Here is a 12,648-nt window from a genome sequence, read left to right on the forward strand (position 1 = left end):
TATCCTTTGCCCATTTTTTTAATTGGGTTGTGTGTCCTTTGTTGTAGAGGTTTTCCAGTATCTTGTAGATTTTAGAGATTAGATGCTGATAGGATTTGTCATAGTCAAAAATTTTTTCCTAGTCTGTAGGTGGTCTTTCTACTCTTTTGGTGAAGTATTTGATGAGCATAATTGTTTGATTTTTAGGGGCTCCTACTTATCTAGTTTCTCTTCTGGTGTTTGTGCACTGTTACTTATGGTTCGTACTCTGGTTATGCCATGTATTAGGGCTCCTAGCGTTGTCCCTATTTTTTCTTCCATGATCTTTATCATTTCCAATTTTATATTTAGGTCTGTGATCCATTTTGAGTTAGTTTTTGTGCATGGTGTGAGGTATGGGTCTTGTTTTAATGTTTTGCAGATGGATATCCAGTTATTACAGCACCGTTTGTTAAAGAGACTGTCTTTTCCCCAATTAATGGACTTTGGGCCTTTGTCAAACATCTGCTGCTCATAGGTGGATGAATTTACATCTGGATTCTCAATTCTGTTCCATTGGTCTATGTATCTGTTGTTGTGCCAGTACCAGGCTGTTTTGATTACCGTGGCAGTATAATAGGTTTTAAAATCAGGTAGTGTGAAGCCTCTCACTTTGTTCTTCTTCTTCAGTAATGCTTTAGTTATCCACATTCTCTTCCTTTTCCATATGAAGTTGGTGATTTGTTTCTTCATCTCATTAAAAAATGCTGGTGGAATTTGGATCGGGATTGCATTGTATCTGTAGATCACTTTGGGTAGAAATGCCATTTTGACAATGTTTTTTCTTCCTATCCATGAGCAAGTTATGTTTTTCCACTTATGCAGGTCTCCTTTGTTTTCTTGCAGTAGTGTCTTGTAGTTTTCATTGTATAGGTCTTTTACATCGCTGGTTAGATTTATTCCTAAGAATTTTATCTTCTTGGGGGCTATCGTGAATGCTTTTGATTTGGTGATTTCCTCTTGGAGGTTCTCTTTGTTGGTGTAGAGGAATCCAACTGATTTTTGTATGTTTATCTTTTATCCTGATACTTTGCTGAAATCTTCTGTTAGTTCCGGTAGTTTTCTTGTGGATTCTTTGGGTTTTTCTGTGTATAAGATCATATCATCTGCAAATAGAGATACTTTTACTTCTTCCTTACAATTTGTATGCCCTTTATTTCTTTTTCTAGTGTAATTGCTGTAGTTAGGACCTCTAGCACAATGTTGAATAACAGTGGTGATAAAGAGCATACTTGTCTCTTTCGTGTTCTAAAGGGGAATGCTTTCAGACTCTCTCCATTTAGGATGATGTTGGCTGTTGGCTTTGTAAAAATGCCCTAAATTTTGTTGAAGAATTTCCCTTCCATTCCCATTTTGCTGAGAGATTTATCATTAAAGGGTGTTGGACTTTCTCAGATGCCTTTTCTGCATCAAGTGATAAGATCATGTGGTTCTTGTCTTTTGTTTTATTCCTGTGATGGATTACATTGATTGTTTTTCTAGTGTTGAACCATCCCTGCATAGCTGGTATAAATCCCGCTTGATCATGGTGAATTATTTTTTTGATATGTTGTTGAATTCTATTGGCTAGAATTTTGTTGAGGATTTTTGCGTCAATGTTCATGAGGGATATTGGTCAGTAATTTTCTTTTTTTGTGGTGTCTTTACCTGGGTTTGGTATCAGGGTTATGCTGGCCTCATAGAATGAGTTTGGGAGTGGTTCATTCTTTTCTAGACTCTGAAATACCTTTATTAGTAGTGGTTTTAACTCTTCTCTGAAAGTTTGGTAGAATTCTCCAGTGAAACCGTCTGGGCCAGGGCTTTTTTTTGTTGGAAGTTTTTTAATTACCTTTTCAATCTCTTCTTTTGTCATGGGTTTATTTTGTTGTTCTACTCTGATTGTGTTAGTTTAGGTAGGTAGCGAGTTTGTAGAAATTTGTCCATTTCCTCTAGGTTTTCCAATTTGTTAGAGTACAATTTTTCATAGTATTCTGTTGTGATTCTTTTAATTTCAGTTGGGTCTATTGTGATATCACACATCTCCTTTGTTATATGGGTTATTTGCTTCCTCTCAGGTTTTTATTTTGTCATTTTGGCCAATGGTTTATCAATTTTGTTGATCTTTTCAAAGAACAAGTTTTGGTCTTATTAACTCTTTCAATTGTTTTTTATTCTCCATTTCATTGAATTCTGCTCTAATTCTTATTATTTCCTTTCTTTTGGCACCCGAGGGCTTCTTTTGCTGCTTTCTTTCTACTTGTTCATGTTGTTGTGTTAATGTTTTGATTTTGGCCCTTTCTTCTTTTTTGGATGTGTGCATTTATTGTTATAAACTGACCTCTGAGCACTGTTTTTGCTGTGTCCCAAAGGTTCTGGCAGGTTGAGTTTTTGTTCTTACTGGATTCTATGAATTTCTTTATTCCATTGTTAATTTCTTCTATAACCCAGTAGTATTTGAGCAAGGAGCAGTTTCCATGTGTTTGATTTCTTTTCCCTTGATTTTTCTGTTACTAATTTCTACTTTTAGGGCTTATTGTTCAGAAAGATGCTTTGCAATATTTCGATGCTTTGGATTTTGTTAAGCTTGCTTTCTGGCCTAATATGTGGTCTGTTCTGGAGAATGTTCCATGTTTATTGGAAAAGAAAGTATAGTTAGCTGTTGTTGGGTGGAGTGTTCAGTATATTTCCATGAGATCAAGTTGCTTGATTGTAGCATTTAGATCTTCCGTGTCTTTATTGATCTTCTTTCTGGATGTTCTGTCCTACACTGAAACTGTAGTGTTGAAGTCTCCTACTATTATTGTAGAGCTTTCTATATCTCTTTCCAATGCTGTTAGAGTTTGTTTTACGTATTTTAGAGCCCTGTCATTGGGTGCGTAAATATTTATTATAGTTATGTCCTCTTGGTGTATTGACCCTTTAATCATTATATAGTGTCCTTCCTTATCCTTTGTGGTGGACTTTACTTTAAAGTCCATTTTGTCTGAAATTAGTATTGTCACTCCTGCTCTTTTTTGAATGTTGTTTGCTTGATGTATTTTTTCCATCCTTTGTGTTTTACTTTGTTTGTGCCTTTAAGTCAAAGGTGTGTCTCTTATAGTCAGCATATAAACAGACTGTGTTTTTTTTATCCAGTCTGCCACTCTCTGTCTCTTTATTAGTGCATTTACTCCATTTACATTCAGTGTAATTATTGATAGGTATGAGTTTAATGTTGTCATTCTGATGTCATTTTTTGTGTGTTGCTGACAGTTTCTTTGTTCCATTCAATTTTCTGTGCTAAGTAGTTTTTCTTTATGTATTTTATTTTCATCTTTTTCATTGTTGATGATTTTGTATTTTCTGAGTCTTTATATTTTTCTTGTTTTTTATTCTCATGTGTAGGATTGTTAGTGTCCTTTGTAGTTACCTTAATATTTACTTCTATTTTTCTAAGTTTATACCAGTGTTTTATTTTTTTATATCACCATGACTTCCTCTCCATACGAAAAATCTATGTCTACATTTTTTAGTCCCTCTTTTTTGTTTTAATGTTGTCATCTTTCACATATTGATATCTCTGTTCCCCTATTTTCAGTGTTTTAGCTTTGGTTTATTTTTGTGATTTCCCTGTCTGAATTGATATCTGGTTGCTCTGTCCTGTGTTGTAGTCTTGTGTTGTTATCTGATGTTATTGATTTTCTAACCAGGGGATTCCCTTTAGTATTTCTTGTAATTTTGGTTTCATTTTTGCAAATTCCCTAAACTTCTGTTTATTTGGAAATGCCCTAATTTCGCCATCATATTTGAGAGACAGTTTTGCTGGATATATAATTCTTGGCTGGCAATTTTTTTCCTTCAAGGCTTTATGTATGCCATCCCATTGCCTTCTTGCCTGCATGGTTTCTGCTGAGTATTCCAAGCTTATTCTTATTGACTCTCCTTTGTAGAAGACTTTTCGTTTTTCCATAGCCATTCTTAAAATTCTCTCTTTATCTTTGGTTTTGGCAAGTTGGATTATAATATGTGTTGATGACTTTCTTTAGGGATCTACCTTATGAGGGGTTCAATGAGCATCTTGGATAGATATCTTCTCATCTTTCACCATATCAGGCAAGTTTTCTGTCAACAAATCTTAAAACAATTTTCTCTGTGTTTTCTGTTATCCCCTCCTGTTCTCGTAATCCAATCAGTCAGAGGTTATTTCTCTTGATAGTGTCCCACATAACTCTTTGTGTTTCTTCATTTTTTAAAATTCTTTTGTCTGATTTTTCCTCAAATAAGTTGGTGTCAAGTGTTTTATCTTCAATTTCACTAATTCTGACTTCTCCTGCCTCAATTCTGCCCTTCTGACTTTCTATTGAGTTGTCTAATTCTGAAATTTTATTGTTAATCTTCTGGATTTCTGACTGCTGTCTCTCTATGGATTCTTGCAGCCTATTAAATTTGTCATTATGCTCTTGAATAACCTTTTTAAGTTCCACTAATTCTTTGTCTGTGTGTTCTTTGGATTTTTATGCCTTTTGATGGATTTCTTCATTTCTTGAAGAGTTCTGTTTATTAATCTTTTGTATTCTGCCTCTGGTAATTCCAAGAATTTTCTTCCTCTGGAAAATTCATTGATTATTTTGGGAGCTCGCTCTCTTTTAAATGATCTCTTGCTTTCTTCATGTATGATGTCCTTGATGTCGTTCCACAATGTCATTTGTGTTCAGTGTGTCATAATTGGTGCCATTTGTGTTAAACCTGTCAAATCTATTCTTGAGATGGTCTCTAAATTCAGGTGGGATATGTTCAAGGTCATACTTTGGCTCTCGTGGATTTCTTCTAATTTTATTCAGTTTCAACCTGAACTTGGTGTATGACCACTTGATGGTCTATTCCAGTCATCCCTTGGCCTTGTTCTGACTGATGATATTGAGGTTCTCCATTGTCTCTTTCCACAGATATAATCAGTTTGATTCCTGTGTATTCCATCTGGGAGGTCCACTTGTATAGTCACCATTTATGCTGTTGAAAAAGGGTATTTGCAATGATGAAGTAGTTTATCATGTACTATTCTATCATGTGATCTCTGGTGTAATTTTTATCACCAAGGCCATATTTTCCAACTACCAATCCTTCTTCTTTGTTTCCAACTTTTCCATTCCAACCACCAGTAATTATCAATGCATCTTTATTGAATGTTTGATCAATTTCAGACTGCAGAAGTTGTTAAAAATCCTCAATTTCTTCATCTTTGGCCTTGGTAGTTGGTACATAAATTTGAATAATAGCCATATTAACTCATTGTCTTTGTAGGTTTATGAATATTTTCCTATTACTGACATTGTTGTACTTCAGGATAGATCTTGAAATGTTCTTTTTGACAATGAATGCAACGCCATTCCTCTTCATTTTGTCACTCCTGGCATAGTAGACTATAGGATTGTCTGATTTGAAATGGGCAATTCCAGTCCATTTTAACTCACTAATGTCGAGGATATCAATGTTTATGCATCTTGTTTCATTTTTGATGACTTCCAACTTTCCTAGATTCGAACTTCGTACATTCCACATTCCTCTTTTGAGTCGTGCCACATTAGCAGATGAAGGTCCTGAAAGCTTAACTCCATCCACATCATTAAAATCAACTGTACTTTGAGGAGGTAGCTCTTCTCAAGTCGTCTTCTGAGTGTTTTCCAGTCTGAGGGGCTTATCTTCCAGCACTATATCAGACAATGTTCCACTGCTATTCATAAGGTTTTCACTGGCTAATTTTTTTCGGAAGTAGACCTCCAGGTTTGTCTTAGTCTGGAAGCTCATCTGAAACCTGTCCACCATAACTGATCCTGCTAGTATTTGAATACCAGTGGCATAGCTTCCAGCATCACAGCAACACACAAGCCACCACAGTACGACAAACCGACAGATGTATGCGAAACAACATAGGTACTCATATATTTGTGATTAAATCTATTGTCTTACAATTGGCTTTCCTAGAGGAAGTAAAAGTGCTCTTTCTTAATGGAATTTGATAAATCAAGCATATAAGTTGTAATTTATTGGGTTACAAGTAAACAAACAGTAAAAGATTAAATAACTGCCAGACTAATTGAGGGGAGAAATATAATAATAAAAAATACACAATAATTTGAATGTAATTCCAAAACGGTGAGGTAAGGGAATATAGAGCAGTTTCATAAAAATAGAAAACCTTGTTTATTTCTGCTCATTTCTTTGCTGAATTTAATTTTTTACTTTGTGGTATTGGTTTCTTCAAATGTTCAGTGTCTGTTCACACTTTCATTTGATAATTGATCTTCTCGTGGCAGTGTATATAGGTTCTGCTTACTGGAGCCCAAGGAGCTCTTGTGGCACAGTGGTTAAAGTGCTCGGCTGCTAACCAAAACATTAACTGTTTGAACCCACCAGTGGCTATACAGGAGAAAGATGTGACAGTCTGCTTCTGAAAAGATTTACAGCCTTGTGAACACTATGAGGCACTTCTAGTCAGTCCTATGGGATTGCTATGAGTCGGAATTGACTCTAAGGCAGTGCTTTTTTTTTTTTTTTTTTTTAACTTGGGCCCATATCTGGTGATAGTGAGAAAGGAATTGGCACAGAGCCAAGTCACATGTGCAGATCAATTGTGTTTTAGATAGGAGAAATCACTGTACTTCTCCAGACCAGGTACTGTTCATGTCTCCATCAGAATCTCGGCTCTAGAAGTCGAACTTGGGATTTTCTCTTAGGGATCAATTCTCTAATTCACTTCTTCCTTGCTTTTTTCCTTTTCTTTGACCCCTTTTATTTTGAAGGCTTGAAGTCATTCCTTGATTTGTCCTGTTTCTCACTCAGCCCAAGTACAGTCTGTGTATTCCCCTGGAGCAAAACTCAGATGGATTCATTGTGTTTGGAAAAGAGCTCTCATACTTTTTGACTTTTGTGTAATGCCTGGGGAGGGAGAAAGGGACAACTAACACAGTTGTTTCCAACATAATTTTAATAATCAATTACCTTCACAGCTGTCCCAGGCTCTGTCCCACTCCCCTACTACTTGTATATTATGACACTGAACTTAGACTCTTTCTGTATTTGCTCTAATTTCTACATTAGTTTTCCTATATGTTTACTTTGGGCTAGGGTGATTCTACTCTTGCTTCTCTATCAAGTCTCATTTCCACGGTTTTCTATTCTCCATAATTCCTTAAAATCACTTATCTGTTAGTGGTATCCCTAACCCTTCGGACATTTCACGGAATATAGAGTGGGAGGGGAGATTGACAATTCTACTCAGTCCAGCATCTTGATCCAAACTTCCTTCTGGAGTCATGAAACTGTCTGTAGACTTGATTTCTGTGATGCCACTTTTTCTGAGTTTCCTGCTACCTTCCTTGGTCTCTTCAGATTCCCCCTGAGAACTCCTCCTTCTGTTAATAGTGGTTTAATCCTAAATTCTCTCAAAGACTTTGGTCTTTTGTGCCTCCACTCAAAATCTTCGGTGGCCCCATTCCTGTGTATGTGATGATTATCAGAGTTAACCTCTGTATCCACGTTCTCACTCCCTGGCTTATGCCAGTTATAAAACTTCTGTCAACACTGGCTTGTCCCAACACAATTCAAAATAAACATGCTCAAAATTTTACTATTTGCCCCTCAAATCTGTCACTGTCCATGCCTATTGCCTTAGTGAGTGCCCTTATATCATTTTTTCAGTTCTCTAAACCAGAATCTGTTTTTGTTATCTTATTCTTTCTTCTTATCCTAAATCCATTATATCACCAACTACTGTCATTTCTATTCCCTAAACATCTTTCACATCCATTTCCTTTTCTCCATCTTCATTAGCAGTAGTGATAGTTTAGGCCATCATTACCTCTTCCCTAGAGAACAGCTGCTTCCATGAGCCTACCTCTCTGATTTCAGAATTGTTTCTTCCAGTTGTTTCTCCACATGGTAGCCAGGAAATATTTATGAAATACAATTTGTTTTTCTCATTTTGAGAATGAGAGTCTCAGAGGATTTTGGACAACATAGTCTCCCAAATTAGGCAAAATTGGATTTTAATCTCACCTAAACTGGCTGTGTCAACATCTCTGAGCTTCAGTTTCATCTTCTGTAAAATGGGCATAATGGTTTCTACCTCACTGGTTCATTATGAAAACCAAAGTAGACATATATCCAAAGCATATGACTTGACTTTTTATGAATTCACATTACTCATAGAATAAATTTTAAACATCAAAAAGATGACTTAAGGTCTTGAATGATCTGACTATTCTTACTTTCTGCTCCTGTTTTATTCTTCAGTAATTCTGAAGCTCTTTCAGTTTCTTCACCTTGGATTTTCTTCATTTTATTGATTCTATCTGGAACACCATTCATCCCCCAACTTTCTTTCTGTTTGTCTCTATATATCTTGCTCATTCTTCCTATTGCAAATTAGATTTCCCTTTCTCTAGGAAGCCTCTCTGTTTCTTAGGTTAATTGATCCTACTATAAGCTCTCTTAGGATACTCTACCTTGCAAGGAATTGATTGTCTGATATTATAATTATCTGTTTACTTGTTTGTATTGTTCAGTTGTCTGTAAAGTGTTTGGAGACAGAGAGTGTGTCTGTCTTTTTTCACCGTTTTGTCTGAATCATATAACGTACTACTTGGCCATAGTAATTGTTTACTAAGCAATGTTGAATGAATGAGGACTAAACACCACTTTACTTTCCTCCTTCATGTGAGGTAAGTGTCATTTTCATTTTACAAATGAGGAATCTTCAACTCAGAGAAATAACAAGGTCATGCACTAAATGATTGGAATTGATTTTGTCTTAGTCAAAGGACAGCTTCTCTATATGCTACCAGCTACCACCTTGATTTAGAAAGGTGTTGTATTAATTATTGGAAGACATCCAACTTTCTGCTCTATCTATGACCATTCATAATTAAATGGAGACTCTTGAAGTATAACTTTAAAATGGATCTCCATTGGCATAATTTCATGTAAATAGGACATTTAAATTGTTTATAAAATGGTGAAACATAGTTCTCTAGGTATATAGGAAGAGGCATGTGAAAATATGTGAAATTGTGAAAAAAGGAGCTTTTCAGATGGATTCTAAATACCATTAAATTACTCTGTGTGCATAAAAATCTTTGAGCAGAGTCTGGCATAGAGTAAATACTCAACCACTGATATCCACAGTAATAGCCACTGTTATTTTGTATAAATCACTGTGTACATGGGTAGCCACTACTTGTTTAGCAAATTGAACAATAGACACCCACACTCATAAAGGGACAAGAAATCAGTTAGCATTTCCCACATAAAAAGGGAAGTAGTTACACTTAGAAATTCTCAGCCTTTGGGGTTTAGAAAAACTGTTAGAAGAAGAGTGCAGATCTATAGCTGAGTGAGGTGTGGAGTTGGGGAAGGTGAAGGTATCTGGACAGAAGACCCAAGAAGCACTTGCTCAGAGCCTCTTCCAGCACTCATCAGACACACAGCAGACACCACAGGCTTGAAGAAAGGTAGGTCCAGGGACTTGTCCTTCCTAGGCTTTTGGGCTGATGGTTTTCTCATTGGTTAGTCCTAAGGTTCTTGGGAGTGGAATGAGAGAGGATGAGGCCACTTCCTGTGCTTCTAGACTGAGGTGGTTCATGTGCCCCTTTACAGGTACATTTGGAGTGTTTTGGGAGCAGTCTTTGCTGAAGAGGATGGGGATAAGGGAAGGTTCGCAAAGGCTGAAGCTGGATATTGGATGAGGCTGTTTCAGTTTTTTATTTTCCTCTAGGTTCCTAGCTTATCAGAAAGCTGAAAGCAGTATTTAAACTTTTAACTAATTATTTCATAGCCCTTCCATGATCTTTATTCTTTGTTATTTTATTTTATAATTCCACATTTAAGAGAAAATCTGCCACATTCAGAATTTGGTGACGTGGTGTGGGGCAAAGACAGAGTCCGCACTTTAACACATTTAGACTGGCCCCTTAGGTAGAGCGGTGGCCTAACTTATTTCCCCAACAGTCTCTGATGCCATGCACTGGATACCCAACACTAATCTGAAGCTGCTCATGAAGAAGTCTACTAATGAAAGAGATCTTGTAGCATTCTTGAGATCAGAAAGAAATGTGGAGGTAGTTATGCTCAACCCATTCTTTCCTTACATGAGGTAAACAAAATTTAGAGAAGGGAAATGACTTGCCAAAATCACACAAGTCAATAAAAGAGCTGGGAGTGGAACTGAGACTTCTTTTATTTTTATTTATTTTATTATTATTATTATTATTTTATTGAACTGTAGATGAAGATTTACAGAACAAACTAGCTTCTCATTAAATAGTACATATATTGTTTTATGGCATTGATTAACAACCTCATGACATGTCAGTACTCTCCCTTCTTGACGTTGGGTTCCCTATTGCCAGCTATCCTGTCCCTTCCTACCTTTTAGTCCTTGCCGCTGGGCTGGTGTGCCCCTTTAGTCTTGTTTTGTCCTATGGGTCTGTCTAATCTTTGGCTAAAAGGTGAACCTCCAGAGTGACTTCATAACTGGGCTAAAATGGTGTCCAGGAGCCATACTCTTGAGGTTTCTCCAGTCTCTGTCAGGCCAGTAAGTCTGGTCTTTTTTTTTTTTTTTGAGTTAGACGTTTGTTCTACATTTTTCTCCAGCCTTGTCCGGGACCCTCTATTGTGATCCCTGTAAAAGCAGTCAGAGGTGGTAGCTGGGCACCATCTAGTTGTACTGGACTCAGTCTGCTGGTGGCCATAGTATTTGTGGTCTATTCGTCCTTTGGACTAATCTTTGCCTTGTGTCTTTAGTTTTCTTCCTTCTCCCTTGCTCCTGAAGGGGTGAGACCAGTAAAGTATCTTAGATGGCCTCTCACAGGCTTTTAAGACCCTAGATGCTACTCACCAAAGTAGAATGTAGAACACTTTCTTTATAAACTATGTTATGCCAATTGAGCTAGATGTTACCTGAAAGCATGGTCCCCACAGCCCTCAGCCCAGCAATTCAGTCCCAAGGGAGTTTGGATTTTTCCATGGAGCTTCTGTGACCTTACCCTGAACAAGTTTTCTGGCTTCCCCACTATTGTGTACTGTCTTACCTTTCTCCATAGTTACCACTTATCTATTGTCTGTTTAGTGTTTTTCCAGCCCCACCCCTTCCCCCTCATAACCATCAAAGATTGTTTCTTTTTAAAAAAATTTTTTTTTATTGTACTCTGGATGAAGGTCCACAGAACAGTCTCTCATCAAACATTCAGCACACACATCCTTCCATGATATTTGTCAACAACCCCACAACATGTCAACACTCTCCCCTCTCAACTCTGGAGGACTTCTCTTTCGTGAAAACATACACAGCCAAAGTCACACCACCTCAAAAGTTTCACATGTACTATTCAGTGACATCAACCACACTCTTCCAGCTGTGGTGCCACCCTCACTATCCTTTTGCAAATTATTCCATCACCATTATCTTCAACTCATTGCCCCCCAGGCTTCCCATCAAACCTTTTGAGTTGCTGTTGTCAATTTGATCTTACATAGATAATTCTTTTTTTTTTTTTACCTTAGATGAATGTTCGCAGAACATATAGCCTCCCATCAAACAGCCAGAACACACATTGCCCCACGACAATGGCCAACAAACCCACGACACATCAATACTGTCCCCCCTCAACCTTGGGCTCCCCACCACCAGCCCTCCCGTCCCTTCCCACCCTCCAGTCCCCGTCCCCGCACTGCCACGCCCCACCAGTCCCGCCCTGCTTCATGAGGCTGTCCAATCCCCGGCTGAACGGCGAACCCCGGAAGTGACCCCACCACCGAACCAAAAGGGTGGGGGTCCATCCCCCAGTCCGTCAGGCCAGCAAATCTGGTCCTTTCTCCCTGAGCCAGAATCCTGTTCCACATCCCCCACCCGCTCCCCGAGCCCTGTCCAGGACCCTGTATCGTGATCCCAGTCGGAGCAGTCAGCGGTGGCAACCAGGCACCTTCCAGCTGTACTGGACCCAGTCCGGTGGAGGCCGTGGCAGCCGTGGTCCACCATTCCCCTGGATCAATCCCTTCCCTGCATCCCGCTCTCCTTATCTCCCCACTCGTGAAGGGGCAAGACCAGTGGAGCATCCCAGAAGGCTGCCCACAGGCTTCCAAGATCCCGGACTGGACTCACCGAGGCAGAATGCCAAGCATCGTCTTCACAAACTGCGGTACCCCAACTGAGCTAGATGCTCCCGAGACCATGGTCCCCATAGCCCTCCGCCCAGCAACCCAGCCCCTCAGGGAGTCCGGAAGCCTCCAAGGAGGCTCCATGACCTCTCCATGCACAAGTTGCGCTGGCCTCCCCAGCACCGTGCACTGTCCCACTCTTCACCAAAGTTTCCACTTATCTCTTGCCTATTTAGTTCCCCCCCACCACTTGTAACCAACAAAGATTGTTTCTTTTTGTGTGTAAACTTTTACATGAGTTTTTACAGTAGAGGTCTCATGCAATATTTGTCCTTTTGTGATTTACTTACATCACTGAGCATAATGTCCTCCAGTTTCATCCATGTTATGAGATGCTTCACAGATTCATCATTGTTCTTTATCTTTGCATAATACTCCATTGTGTGTATGTACCATAGTTTGTTTACCCATTCTTCTGTTGATGGGCATCTAGGTTGTTTCCATCTTTTTGCTATTGTA

The sequence above is a fragment of the Trichechus manatus genome, unplaced genomic scaffold, assembly GCF_000243295.1.
Source record: "Trichechus manatus latirostris isolate Lorelei unplaced genomic scaffold, TriManLat1.0 scaffold00240, whole genome shotgun sequence".
NCBI classification, from domain to species: domain Eukaryota; kingdom Metazoa; phylum Chordata; class Mammalia; order Sirenia; family Trichechidae; genus Trichechus; species Trichechus manatus.